We start from the raw sequence: 14,072 nt of genomic DNA on the forward strand, positions 1-14,072 counted from the left end.
TTTGGGAGAACAGCAGCGAAAGAATCCTAGAGTCCCTTCTGTCTCATTTGACTTATAGACTGTCCTTGTGAAGGGGTCCTTCAGAAGGATTCACCATTGAAGAAAAATGGCTACCTAACTGCAGGGATTTCAAGGGCAGCAACAGCCTTCTCTGACCATATCTCCAGAGTATCCCTATTTACAGTTCTGTCAAATTCCTTTACTTGGTGATTATAGTCAATGTATGTTTTTGTTTGCACAGCACTCCTTCCCTTTTCCAGTAAGAGTGCCCCAATATTCCTTTGGAGCCTTTTTTCACCTCATTGCCGCAGCTTGGCACCCCGCCCTCTTCTGAGATAGGGGTTGACCCCATGCTGAACCAAACAGATAATCTCTCCCTAGCATTTGAATCTTGAGTAGTAACACAAAGATTTAAGATCAGAATTCCACTCAAAGGAGGTCCTGGAAGAAAATGAGATTAGATACTGCTACAAAGACCTCATAAAACCCACTTAGCTCCCGTCTTTACAAGACCTGATTCTTCAGCTTTCTCTTCAATTCTGTGAGCTCTGTGCCTTATTCTTCCAATAAATTCCTGCTTTGCTTAAGTTAGAGTGACCTCAGTTGTTTGAAATACAATCTATGGCATAGCAATAAAAACCTTGTGATCTACAATTAGAGGCAAAGCTTTCAAAACAAATCCTTCCTGGGAGTAGTAACACATTAACCTAAATTCTCACTACAGTGTAAATGTATGATAGCAGAGCCCGAACAGCACAATTCATCGAGGCAGAAGAGAGTGAAGAGTTCCATGGCTTGACATCAGTCCCACCACTGAGGTAGGAAGGAAAGTTTACACATGATTTAAATACCTTGCTGCAAACTCTCTACACTTTTATTTCATAGTTTCTACTAAGCCCTCCCAGAACTGCATTTCTACCTTCAGACTAAACTTTCAGAGCAAGGCTTTCCAAAGCAGGGCATAATTACTAGGACACATAAACCTAAGACATTAATTTATGAACATGAGAGTTCATAACATTAAATTTAGTTCTCATTTCCTTCTCTGGCCCCAGGGGAAAAAGAGGAACATCCTGTCCTTTTAATCATTTGAGTTAAATCCTAGCCATTTGTTGACCTTCCTCCTTCCTCCATTTTTTTTTTTTTTTTGAGATGGAGTTTTGCTCTTGTTGCCCAGGCTGGAGTGCAACCGCACGATCTCAGCTCACCACAACCTCCACCTTCCAGGTTCAAGTGAATCTCCTGCCTCAGCCTCTCTAGTAGCTGGGATTACAGGCATGTGCCACCACCAATACAAAAAAATACAGCTAATTTTGTATTTTTAGTAGAGACGGGGTTTCTTCATGTTGGTCTGGCTGGTCTTGAACGCCCAACCTCAGGTGATCCACCCACCTCAGCCTCCCAAAGTGCTGGGACTACAGGCATGAGCCACCATGCCCGGCCTTTCCCCCATTTTTGAAAAGACTTATAACTCTTTACAACACTAAGAAATTAATGACTTACCTCATGTCTTATGCACAATATCTTCTGAACAAGTTTCTCACAGTCTCATTCACAATGATTACTGAAACTAAAGTCACAACAGAAAGCATACTGAACAAAGCCAGCAGGAGTTCTGGGTGTAAGCCACACCCAGGGAGAGATAACAAGCATGTTATAGTTTAACAAGAGTAATAAAAATGAAATCTAATGACTTGCACATTATATACAGTATAAATAGAGATCAAGTTGTAAAAACCAGTCTAGTTAATATTTTTTATTTTTAATAGTGGTTGGTATTTGTGAAAATTAAACATAACAAAATTTGGATATAAAACAATATTGATTCTGCATGGCCAATCATTTTCATTTCAAATGGGGGTGGAGAAAAATCACCATTCTTCTTATTAAAACATAATAGTATTACTAACGTTTGCTGAACACTCACTATGTGCCAGGTACTATATTAAGTGCTTTTTAATGTAGATTGTTTCATTTAATACACCTCCATGAGGTATTGCCCTAATATACCTATTTAGAAACAGTGGAACTAAGGCACTGAGTGGGTAAGTAATTTGCCCAAGATCAAAGAGCAGGTAAATAGCAGTGGTTGGGTTTTGAATCCAGGTAATGTTAGACATACCTGACAGTGATAACTTGACTTGTGCATACCCTGAGAATGATCCTACATGGCAGATGCACCCGAATGTGGGTTCAGGATTCTGAGCTAAGAAATCCAAGAGTGGCCAAATCAGGGATCTATTCCTTATAAGGACCATCTGAGCCCCCATCCTGTCCAGTGGAATGAAGGCTGTACAGGGGATAGAGGTCCTTTGTTTTGGGTTAAATGAAGGTTGCCAAGTGGAGATTTTAGGTGCAGGGAGTTAAGCGAAAATGCTATATAAACTGCATGCTTTTTTTCAAGCAGTTCTCATACCCAGCCCACTGCCACTGGCCTCTCTCCTCTGTAAAACCCCATGTCTCATGTTCTGGCTCTGAGTCTCTTCTTTGGCCTCTTGAACATTGTGCCATCCCCATTGCAGTCTATAGTAGTTCAGCACACCAGGCAACAAAACGGCTTGAGTCTCGGCTATCAGCCCCTTCTCTTTACCGCCTTCCAACATTGCTTGGCCAATTAGTGAAACAGCACCTGGTCTTTGCTTCTGCCTGTACTTGAGGCCCTTCTAATCCTCACTTTGAATGTTTAAAAATTACATTTTGAAAACTACCTGAACCAGGTAATCAAAGTTAAAAGGTTTTCCAGGAGTCAAAATGCTTGGATGTTAATTGTTAACTCAATGATAAGTCTTTCTAGCAGCCTTTACAAAAATTTACTTATCTAGACTTTACATTAAGTTAAATAGTAAGGATTTAGGGATCTAATCAAAGTCTCTAAATGCATGAGCAAGGCCTTCAGTTTTCAAAAGCAGTTTATACTTTGTTACAGTGAATTTGGGATGAGGAGGTGGATGGCATTCTCTCTCAGAAAGGTGAGTTATTTTTCTGATAGGTGGTTTCACTTCTCTGCCAGGGAAGTAACTGAGAAACCAGACCGGGACTTGTATCTGCGACCTGGCATGGAGTGTGGGTGGCACATATATCAAACAGCCTACTCTTCAGCATTCAGGCGTTCTTCAAATTTTCTGAGCCAGTCTCCCTGAAGTCTGGCCATGACCCAACGTGCTTCAGTCCAGAAGGTGGTAGGTAGTTTCTGGAAGACCCTTCATTTTTTTTCTTTTCCATGAAATGGGATGATAGAATTCATACAACCCTGACTGCCTTTTTTTTTTTTTTTTTTTTTTGAGATGGAGTCTAGCTCTGACGCCCAGGCTGGAGTGCAGTGGCACGATCTCGGCTCACTGCAAGCTCTGCCTCCCAGGCTCACGCCATTCTCCTGCCTCAGCCTCCCAAGTAGCTGGGACCACAGGCACCCGCCACCACATCTGGCTAATTTTTTTTTTTTTGTATTTTTGGTAGAGACGAGGTTTCACCATATTAGCCAGGATGGTCTCGATCTCCTGACCTCGTGATCCGCCTGCCTCGGCCTCCCAAAGTGCTGGGATTACAGACGTGAGCCACCACACCCGGTAACCCTGACTGCTTTTAAAAAGATTGCCAGAGTTTTTACTGGACGTACCTGTGGTTGGGATGGCTTTTGTATTTTTGAGGAGTATTTTAGTGCTCTTTCTCCATGCTATTGCTTTCTTTCTATATAGCACCAGTACTTTTATTACTAGATGAGGAATTCAAAGCATTAAAAAATGTAGGGTGATGTAGGGTGACGCCAAATGGTCCTGCACTAGACTGCTCCTTGTGCCTTTGTTCTTGGAAGAGATAGGAGGAGAAAATAAAAGCATGACACTCTCTGCCCCAATCCTGTATTTGTTTAAGATATCAAGGCAGAACCTACCAGAACAAACAAGTGACTAAAGGGATTCAAGATAATACAGACAAGATGGAAGAAAGTCTAAAAACTTAGAAGTAGGTGTTTTCTTATGAAAGGTCAGTAGAAGAGTCACCACTATGCTTGGGGTCTGCACTAATTAGTTGTGGACTTGAACAAATTACTTAATGATTCTAAACTTCTGTTTCCCTATCTGTGAAATGGATGTAGGAGTCAAAGTATACATATGTAGACTTGGAAGAGAACTGATCTAGCCTCTGATCCACTGCAGAAATATAATCTACATTATTCCTGACAGATAACCCATCATCCAATCTCCCATGAAAAGTGACTCATCTTCTTGGCCGGGCGCGGTGGCTCAAGCCTGTAATCCCAGCACTTTGGGAGGCCGAGACGGGCAGATCACGAGGTCAGGAGATCGAAACCATCCTGGCTAACACGGTGAAACCCCGTCTCTACTAAAAAATAAAAAAAACTAGCCGGGCGAGGTGGCGGGCGCCTGTAGTCCCAGCTACTCGGGAGGCTGAGGCAGGAGAATGGCGTAAACCTGGGAGGCGGAGCTTGCAGTGAGCTGAGATCACGCCACTGCACTCCAGCCTGGGCGACAGAGCGAGACTCCATCTCAAAAAAAAAAAAAAAAAAAAAAAGAAAAATAACTCATCTTCTTATGTTCCTCACGCTGAGCTAAGTTCTGCATCTCAGCACCTCCATTCATTGATCTTGATTCTTTTCCATGAAGTTCTGAGTTGGCAACTTGGATGGCAAGAGAAACAACAGAAAACAATGGAAAGAAAATCAGGTGAATCTGAGTCTGGACCCCATCTTAAGCACTGTACTGGATTTGAAATCTTGACCAAGTTGCATCAGTTCTGTAAGGCATCTATCTGATGGAGATATTGCAACTTACCCAACAAGTTTATTGGGAGGATTAGAAATAATTTCTAGGCCAGGCGTGGTGGCTCAGCCTGTAATTCCAGCACTTTGAGAGGCCAGGGCGGGCGGATCACGACGTCAGGAGATCAAGACCATCCTGGCTAACACGGGGAAACCCCGTCTCTACTAAAAAATACAAAAAATTAGCCGGGCATGGTGGCAGGTGCCTGTAGTAGCAGCTACTCGGGAGGCTGAGGCAGGAGAATGGCGTGAACCCAGGAGGCGGAGCTTGCAGTGAGCCGAGATCGCGCCACTGCACTCCAGCCTGGGGGACAGAGCAAGACTCTGTTTCTAAATAAATAAGTAAATAAATAAATAAATAAATAAATATATAAAGTCTATAAAATGCCTTCACATAGAGAGTGCTTGGTAAAATTACCCTTAAGAATTCTTTTCTGGCCAGGCGCCATGGCTCACGCCTGTAATTCTAGCGCTTTGGGAGGCCATGGCGGGCAGATCACGAGGTCAGGAGATCAAGACCATCCTGGCTAACACAGTGAAACCCCATCTCTATTAAAAATACAAAAAAATTAGCCAAGCATGGTGGCGCATGCCTGTAGTCCCAGCTACTGAGGAGGCTGAGGCAAGAGAATGGCGTGAACACGCGGAAATTGCACCACTGCACTCCAGCCTAGGTGACAGAGTGAAACTCCGTCACACAAAAAAAAAAAAAAAAAGAATTCTTTTCTTAGAATAGATTAAAGACAGTATTTCTTGGGGCCTGAGGTGTTTATGGCATGATTTCAGGTTCCTGTTATGATGATTTGTTCTGAAATGTTCTCAACTTTTCCCTTGTTCCTGTTTCAAATAAATAACTACTTTCTGTATATTGCCTTGGATTTTCCTTCTCAATAAAACCACCTGTTCTTTTGAGAAGGAAGCTTAAACAGGGACTTAATGAAGCTGTATGCAAGTATATGCTAACTAGTCAGAAAAAAATCCATAGTCGAGGTAGAATTTAATCTTTATTTTGTTTGCAGCATGAGAGGCTTCTGAAATAAAGGATAGTTTGGAAAGGAGTTCAGATGTGCTCTGGGATAAGAGATTGTCGTAATGCGGGAAACATGCTAACTTTACTAAAGTGAAAGGAATTCCATGAGTTTAGGAGTGAGATAACCCAGAGCTGCGGACCTCACAGTCATTTGAAACTTCACAGAAAGTTTCCGTAGGAACAGAAGCTTCAAACATCTCTTTTTGAACTTGGCCATAAGTATCAAAAATTAAAACGTGTGACACTTTGACTAAAAAATTCCATGGTAATGAAGTTACTGTGCAGAAATTTTTGTATGAACATTTAAACAAGATAGTTACAAGGATGTTCACTGCCAGGTGGTTTCCAATGTCAAACAAACAAAACAACACTGACAACAACAATCTAAAGCTTTCAATAGGAGAATAGTAAAAACAATGATAATGGATCCATAAAATGGAATACTATACAGCCTTGATGAAACATGATGTTAACCTGGTATGACGTCCATGATATATTGTTGAGGAAAAAAGTAGGTTGTAGACCACTATACGATGAGCTATATTTGTAACTATGTATCTATGTATGCATGGGCATGTGCATAAATTTATGTGAGCATATAGATATAAATATATGGTGTATGTATTTAGAAAAAAGTTTGGAAATCTATGCATAAAACTGTTAACAGTAGTTAATTCTGAGGGGTGGGATTAGGAGAAAGAGAGATTTTCATTTTTTGCTTTTAATGTTTGGATATTTGAGTGCTTTTACATGTGCAAATATTATTTTTATAATTTCAAAAAACAGTAAAATAAGAATAGTTAAATTCACAAACATGTGTTTAAGCACTTGGTTACCTTTTTTCACAAAGTTCAGGAGTCCTCACTTGGAGAATACCTTTTTAAAGGAAATAAATAAGTTAATACGTTTCCTTTGGATAAAAGTCAGAACTGAAAGACCATCTGGTTTTATACCCTAGAAAGACCCTCACCTATCTAAGCCCTCAAGACAAGGAAGGAATCTGGAATCCCTGACATCTAGGGTTCCTTTATATCCCTCCACATCTTCCTTTGGATCTCAGATAGGGCAAAATGCCCTAACTGGCATATGACCATTGTGAGTGTTTTTCTTGAAAGGAAGTGAGACTTGGTCATCGCATACTTTCCCCCAAAAAACCTGATGTGTGCACTTGGAGGTTAGTACTGGTTACAGTGAATAAAGCTCTGTGGCCCAGGAGCTTGCCTGCTAAAGCTGGGCACTGCAAACATCTATCATCTAACATTTGCCAGATGCCAGTTCATTTGATTAAAGAACAGTGTTAATGAGCACTTGAGCTTAATTTTTTTCAAGAGGCCAAATTGCCTCATGCAAAGAAATATTCAACAACCTCCCTGCATCGCTAATTCCAGTCAGTTGCTTCTTGAAATTGTTCCACTAGTTGTAAAAATTAGTGGAGTAGAGCGTGTAGTTGGTTAAGTTTATCCATTTGTTCATTCATTTATTCATTTATCTCTTCATTCAATTGTCAGCAGTAAACATAGAAGTTAGCAGTCAGCTGGGGGCTTAGGGGTCAAAAACATTTGAGTTTAAATTCCTGCCCTGACACTTACTGGCTATAAAATCATGGCAATCTATGTAACCTATCCGAGTCTTTATTTTCTCATCAATAAAATGGAGGCAGTAATCAAAAGGCTGTCATGAGGATTTAAGAACATTTAACGTACCTACCATTGAACCTGGAACATATTACATGCTCGGTAAAAGTTAGCTATTGTCATTCATGAGTTTGTCATTCAAAAAATATTTGAGCACCTACTCTGTGCCAAGTTTTGTGCCAAATTCTAAATTTTTAATATAGTTAAGACATGATCCTTGCTTTTAAGGGGGTTAAGTCTAGGTGAGAGGTTATTAACCTAATAGAATTCAGAGGCTTCTTGAATTTGGATGGGGAAAAACAATCACATGTCTATTTCCACTAACCTCTAACTAAAATTTTACATTTCCTTCTATTGTAAATGTATTCACCAAAGCACAGAAGTACTCACAATATGTGTGACTTTGTTACCAAGAGAAATTATAGACATTTTCTTTTTTTTTTTTTTGAGGTGGAGTCTCACTCTGTCACCCAGGCTGGAGTGCAAGGGCGTGATCTCGGCTCACTGCAACCTCCACCTCCTGAGTTCAAGTGATTCTCCTGCCTCAGCCTCCTGAGTAGCTAGGATTATAGGCACGTGCCACCACACCTGGCTAATTTTTTATATTTTTAGTAGAGACAGGGTTTCACCATATTCGCCAGGCTGGTCTCAAACTCCTGACCTTGTGATCCGCCGACTTCGGCCTCCCAAAGTGCTAGGATTACAGGCGTGAGCCACCGCGCCTGGCCCGTGAAATCATAGATATTTTCATAGCATATGGTAGTTTGGCAGAAATTTTAAAATGTCATTTATGCACATCATAACTTTGAAATTATAGTAGTTATTAGACTCACTGCTAGATGTAGAAATTGTGCTAATGAAGCACATATATAATTATATCTGTAATATTTTTGTATTTTGAAAGCTGTACATTTCTTTTGTGCTCCTATGTATTTAAAGTGTTCTGAAATAAGTACATATATGTACTGTATTACATGTATGAGGATGTTTATAATAGCACTATTCATTAGATAAAAAACTGAAAACAAAGTAAATGTCCATCAATAGAAGAATGAATAAATCACCAGTGGTATAATCATGCAATGAAATACCACCCAGAGATGAGAATGAATAAACAATTGCTACATTCAGCAACATGGATGAATCTCACAAACATAGGCTTAAGCAAAAGAAACTAGACACAAAAGAGAACATACTATATTTTTCCATTTACATAAAGTTTGAAAACAGACTAATTTCAAAATAGTTTACTTTTTTGTGGGGTGGTGGCTGGGAGAAGGGAGCTTTGGGGTTAGCTAATTATTGATTCAAATGCTAGTAATATAAATATATTCAGTTTGTACAAGTTCACTGAGCTGTACATGATTTACGTACTTACAGTTGTAAAAACTTACTTTAGAGAATCACTTGAACCTGGGAGGTGGAGGTTGCAGTGAGCCAAGATTGTAACACTGCACTCCAGCCTGGGTGACAGAGTGAGACTCTATCTCAAAAAGCAACAAATAAACCAGGCGCGGTGGCTCATGCCTGTAATCCCAGCACTTTGGGAGGCTGAGGCGGGTGAATCACGAGGTCAAGAGATCGAGACTATCCTGGCCAACATGGTGAAACCCCGTCTCTACTAAAAAAAAATTAGCTGGGCGTGGTTGCAGGTGCCTGTAGTCCCAGCGACTTGGGAGGCTGGGACAGGAGAATCACTTGAATCTGGGAGAAAACGGTTTCAGTGAGCCGAGATTGCGCCACTGCACTCCAGCCTGGTGAGAGAGTGAGACTCCATCTCAAAACAACAACAACAACAAACAAACAAACAACTTACTTTTAAAAGGAGATCCAAGCCGGCTGCATTGGCTCCCGCCTGTAATCTCAGCACTTCGGGAGGCCAAGGCAGGCTGACTGCCTGAGGTCAGGAGCTTGATACCAGCCTGGCCAACATGGTGAAACCCTATCTCTACCAAAAATACAAAAATTATCCGGGTGTGGTGGCGGGCGCCTGTATTCCCAGCTACTTGGGAGGCTGAGACAGAATCACTTGAACCCAGGAGGAGGAGGTTACAGTGAGCCAAGACCGGGCCACTGCACTCCAGCCGGGGTAACAAGAGTGAAACTCTGTGTCAAAAAAAAAAAAAAGGAGATCTATAGACTTCCCGAGTCTGCCAAAGGGGTTCATGGCACGGAAATGATTAAGAACTTCTGATCCAGATAGATAAATCCAGAGAAATTACTATAATACAATGTGTTATACACAGCCTGGATTTTCCAGGCCATTCCTGATCCCTGTATTCTGATCCTATTGCCCCATTAAATATAACTCATACTTTTCAGAGCATGCATCTTGTTATATATGTAGGAAAAATAGGAAAGGAAATACAAAGTAAGAGGAGTCAGGAAGAAATCTTGTGGAGTAGGTGATATTTGAGTGGAGCCTCAAAGAATAAGTCAACTTTCAGTTGAAGAGCTTGCTGGCAAAGTGAGCAGCATCAGGAGAAAATGGGAAGCCTGCTGTGTTTGGAGAACATCAGGTGATCCGGTGTGGCTGGTTCACAGGGCAGATAATTGCTGGGGGGAATGGGTGGGAGATATGAGAATGACTGTGCATTATGCTAAGGGAAATTGGCCATTGCTTTTTGTTTGTCTATACTTTTTTATTGACATAGGTGTACAGAAGAGTGACCCAAACATAAGAGTACAGCTGGATGGATTTGCATAAACTGAACCTATCTATTTTTCTAGTACTCACGTCATAAAATGGGACATGAACAACCTATCAGAAACCCCTTTCGTGCTCCCCTCCAATCACTACTGCTCCACATCCCTGCCAAGTGGAATCAGTATCCTGATTTCTAACCCCATAGACTGGTTTTCTAACCATTATGAACTAAATATACTGTTTAATCCTTGAACAACTCTGAGATGGAATTTATATCCATTTTACAGCTTTAATGTGTGTACTTTTTTTGTGTCTGGCTTCTTTTACTCATATTTATAAGTGAAATGTAATGTCCTTGCCTGTGGTTATAGATTGTTACCACCTAAGTTTTAAGCAAGGGAGTAGCATGGGCTGACCTCTGGGTTAGAAAAGCCCCTTTAGCAGCTTTGAGGAGGGTAGAATAGAAAGACAAGAAGACCCATGGAAGGAGTTAGAGAAATAATCCACACAAGAGATGATAAGGACTGAACCAGAGCCCAAGCAGTAGGAGTAGAGAAGGGGTGGACAGATCAGAGCTCTGGAGAAGCAATTCAAAACATGTGTTCCATTTACAGTGTCCTTCAGACACAGAGGAGAACACTCAGCTGAATGCTCAGAACCCAAGCAACATTAATTGACCATGGCATTAGTTTGGGTGCTTTTCAAGATTTAAATGAAACAAGCTATATCCCTCTGAGAGTCTATTGTCATAGATGACAGGGATGTGACAGAAGAAGCTAACACAATGTGGATGAATGATGGTGTCCCTTGAGACTTTAATGACCTCAAATGTTGTTGGAAGAGTTTTGCAGCTGATTTCTTTTTCTTACATATATTTTGAGTAGCAGAGTTTCAACATAAAATTTAGATTAGTAGCCGGGCGCCGTGACTCAAGCCTGTAATCCCAGCACTTTGGGAGGCCGAGACGGGCGGATCACGAGGTCAGGAGATCAAGACCATCCTGGCTAACACGGTGAAACCCCGTCTCTACTAAAAAAATACAAAAAAACTAGCCGGGCAAGGTGGTGGGCGCCTGTAGTCCCAGCTACTCGGGAGGCTGAGGCAGGAGAATGGCGTAAACCCGGGAGGCGGAGCTTGCAGTGAGCTGAGATCCGGCCACTGCGCTCCAGCCTGGGCGACAGAGCGAGACTCTGTCTCAAAAAAAAAAAAAAAAAAAAAATTTCGATTAGTAAGGAAAACAAAACCAGGATTGAAGAGAAAACAGGGGTAAGGGGCCGGGCGCGGTGGCTCAAGCCTGTAATCCCAGCACTTTGGGAGGCCGAGACGGGCGGATCACGAGGTCAGGAGATCGAGACCATCCTGGCTAACACGGTGAAACCCCGTCTCTACTAAAAATACAAAAAACTAGCCGGGCTAGGTGGCGGGCGCCTGTAGTCCCAGCTACTCCGGAGGCTGAGACAGGAGAATGGCGTAAACCCGTGAGGCGGAGCTTGCAGTGAGCTGAGATCCGGCCACTGCACTCCAGCCTGGGTGGCAGAGCAAGACTCCGTCTCAAAAAAAAAAAAAAAGAAAAAGAAAACAGGGGTAGGGAAGAGTTTTAGCAGAGAGTTGAGAGGGATGAGGCTGTGAGTGGGTGCGCAGTACAGACAGAGGGGAGATGGCTGGTGAAGCATGAAGTGAGAATTCATTCTGCATCTATCTTAATCTCACACTTCTCAAACTTGAGTGTACATATCTCTGAAACCATGACAGGAGGAACTAGAGCCACCCAATAATATAGTACATTTTGTTGGAATGTTCATTTCATCCTAAGGCTAAGGAGAAAGATTCCATTTATACGGAAACAATATGTTATGGAGTAGATTGCAAACTTCATGTGAAGTTTTAAGATAAAACATCAGACTTTAAGTATATTTCTAGCAAATGCTTTTTTTGGCCTTCAGCCGCAATGCCTCCCTTGCGATTAGGTAAAATCCAGAAGAAAACTTTTGCAAAATCTCCTCTCTGTCACTTTTGACTTCATGTTCCACTCTATGCTGCTAGGACCTACACTGAGCTCTTTTCCAGACTGTCATGTTACTCATTTAGCAACATTCCTTCCTTTCTTTACTCACTCATTCCAAACATGTTAAGTAAGGGCCTGCCCTATTGTAGGACCTGGGAGACAGTTTTCTCCTGTACAATACTGTAAGCTCCAGAAAGGACTCTGCCTTAAAAGAAAACATTTAGAATCCCTATAACATTTGTCAAAACTTGCACATATTAAATGTTTTATAAATATTTGTTGACATAAAATGAAATGGGTGGCCGGGCGCGGTGGCTCAAGCCTGTAATCCCAGCACTTTGGGAGGCCGAGACGGGCGGATCACGAGGTCAGGAGATCGAGACCATCCTGGCTAACATGGTGAAACCCCGTCTCTACTAAAAAATACAAAAAACTAGCCGGGCGACATGGCGGGCGCCTGTAGTCCCAGCTGCTTGGGAGGCTGAGGCAGGAGAATGGCGTAAACCCAGGAGGCGGAGCTTGCAGTGAGCTGAGACCCGGCCACTGCACTCCAGCCTGGGCGGCAGAGCGAGACTCCGTCTCAAAAAAAAAAAAAAAAAAAAAATGAAATGGGATATTGGCCAAATCTTTGCAAAAACTCAGAGAGGAATTAGGAGAGTGACAATAAAGAGGAGAGAAAGGTATGAATATACGTGAACTGCTAACTATTATGAACTAAATATATTGTTTAATCCTTGAACAACTCTGAGATATAATTTATATCCATTTTACAGCCAAGGAAACTCAGGCTGAGAATGAATAAAGTAACATATTTGAAGCAACACGACTAGTATCAGAGTACAGATTCAATCCCAGCTTTGTCTGGTACTCAGGTCCACGGAGAATATCTATAGAAATGTAAAATGCATGTCTCTTTTGACCCAGTAATTCTAGGACTTTATCCTCTAAATACAATCAAATAAGGGTTAAAGATACAAACACAAGGATGCTCATTTTGGTGCTAATTGCTAATTGTGCCACCACGCCCAGCTAATTTTTGTGTTCTTAGTAGTGACGGGTTTCACCATGTTGACCAGCCTTGTCTCGAATGCCTGACCTCAAGTGATCCACCCAATTTGGTCTCCCAAAGTGCTGGGATTACAGGGGTGAGCCACCACTCCCAGCCAAAGTAAACTTAAACGTGAGTATGTATTACTTTTATAATAAAAAGCAAACAAATTACTAAAATTAAATGAAAATGAAGCCTGCACTTAGATTTAAGTCTTTGATGTATCTTGAGTTGATTTTTATATAAGGTAAGAGATAAGGATCCAGTTTCATTCTCCTACAGGTGGCTTGCCAATTATCCCAGCATCATTTGTTGAATAGCGTGTCCTTTCCCCACTTTATGTTTTTGTTTGCTTTGTCAAAGATCAGTTGGCTGTAGGTATTTGACTTTATTTCTTGGTTCTCTATTCTGTTCCATTGGTCTATGTGCTTATTTTTATACCAGTACCATGCTGTTTTTGGTGACTATGGCCTTATCATATAGTTTGAAATCAGGTAATGTGATGCCTCCAGATTTGTTCTTTTTGCTTAGTTTTGCTTTGGCTATGCAGGCTCTTTTTTTGGTTCCATATTAATTTTAAGATTCTTTTTTTTCTAGTTCTGTGAAGAATGATAGTGGTATTTTGATGAGAATTGCACTGAATTTGTAGATTGCTTTTGGCAGTATGGTCATTATCACAATATTGATTTTACCCATCCATGAGCATGAGATGTTGATCCATTTGTTTGTGTCATCTATGATTTCTTTCAGCAGTATTTTGTAGTTTTCCTTGTATAGGTCTTTCACCTCCTTGGTTAGGTATATTCCTAAGTATTTAATTTTTTGCAGCTATTGTAAAAGGAGGTGAGATCTTGATTTCTCAGCTTGGTTGCTGTTGCCTGAAACTATACAAATTCTAGAAGATAACATCAGAAAAAACTTCCTAGACATT

General features: G+C 41.3%; 1 long non-coding RNA gene across 3 annotated transcripts in view; it reads left to right on the forward strand.

Moving 5' to 3' along the window:
* The first annotated feature begins 692 nt into the window (after positions 1–692).
* LOC117067154 overlaps positions 693–14,072 on the forward strand; it is a 60,001-nt gene continuing 46,621 nt past the window's right edge. For all 3 annotated transcript variants that reach the window (XR_004430635.1, XR_004430637.1, XR_004430632.1), the window contains exon 1: positions 693–818. This is a non-coding gene — a long non-coding RNA (uncharacterized LOC117067154). The remainder of the gene's footprint in view (positions 819–14,072) is intronic.

This window comes from Trachypithecus francoisi, unplaced genomic scaffold (genome assembly GCF_009764315.1).
Source record: "Trachypithecus francoisi isolate TF-2019V2 unplaced genomic scaffold, Tfra_2.0 Contig01579, whole genome shotgun sequence".
NCBI lineage: Eukaryota > Metazoa > Chordata > Mammalia > Primates > Cercopithecidae > Trachypithecus > Trachypithecus francoisi.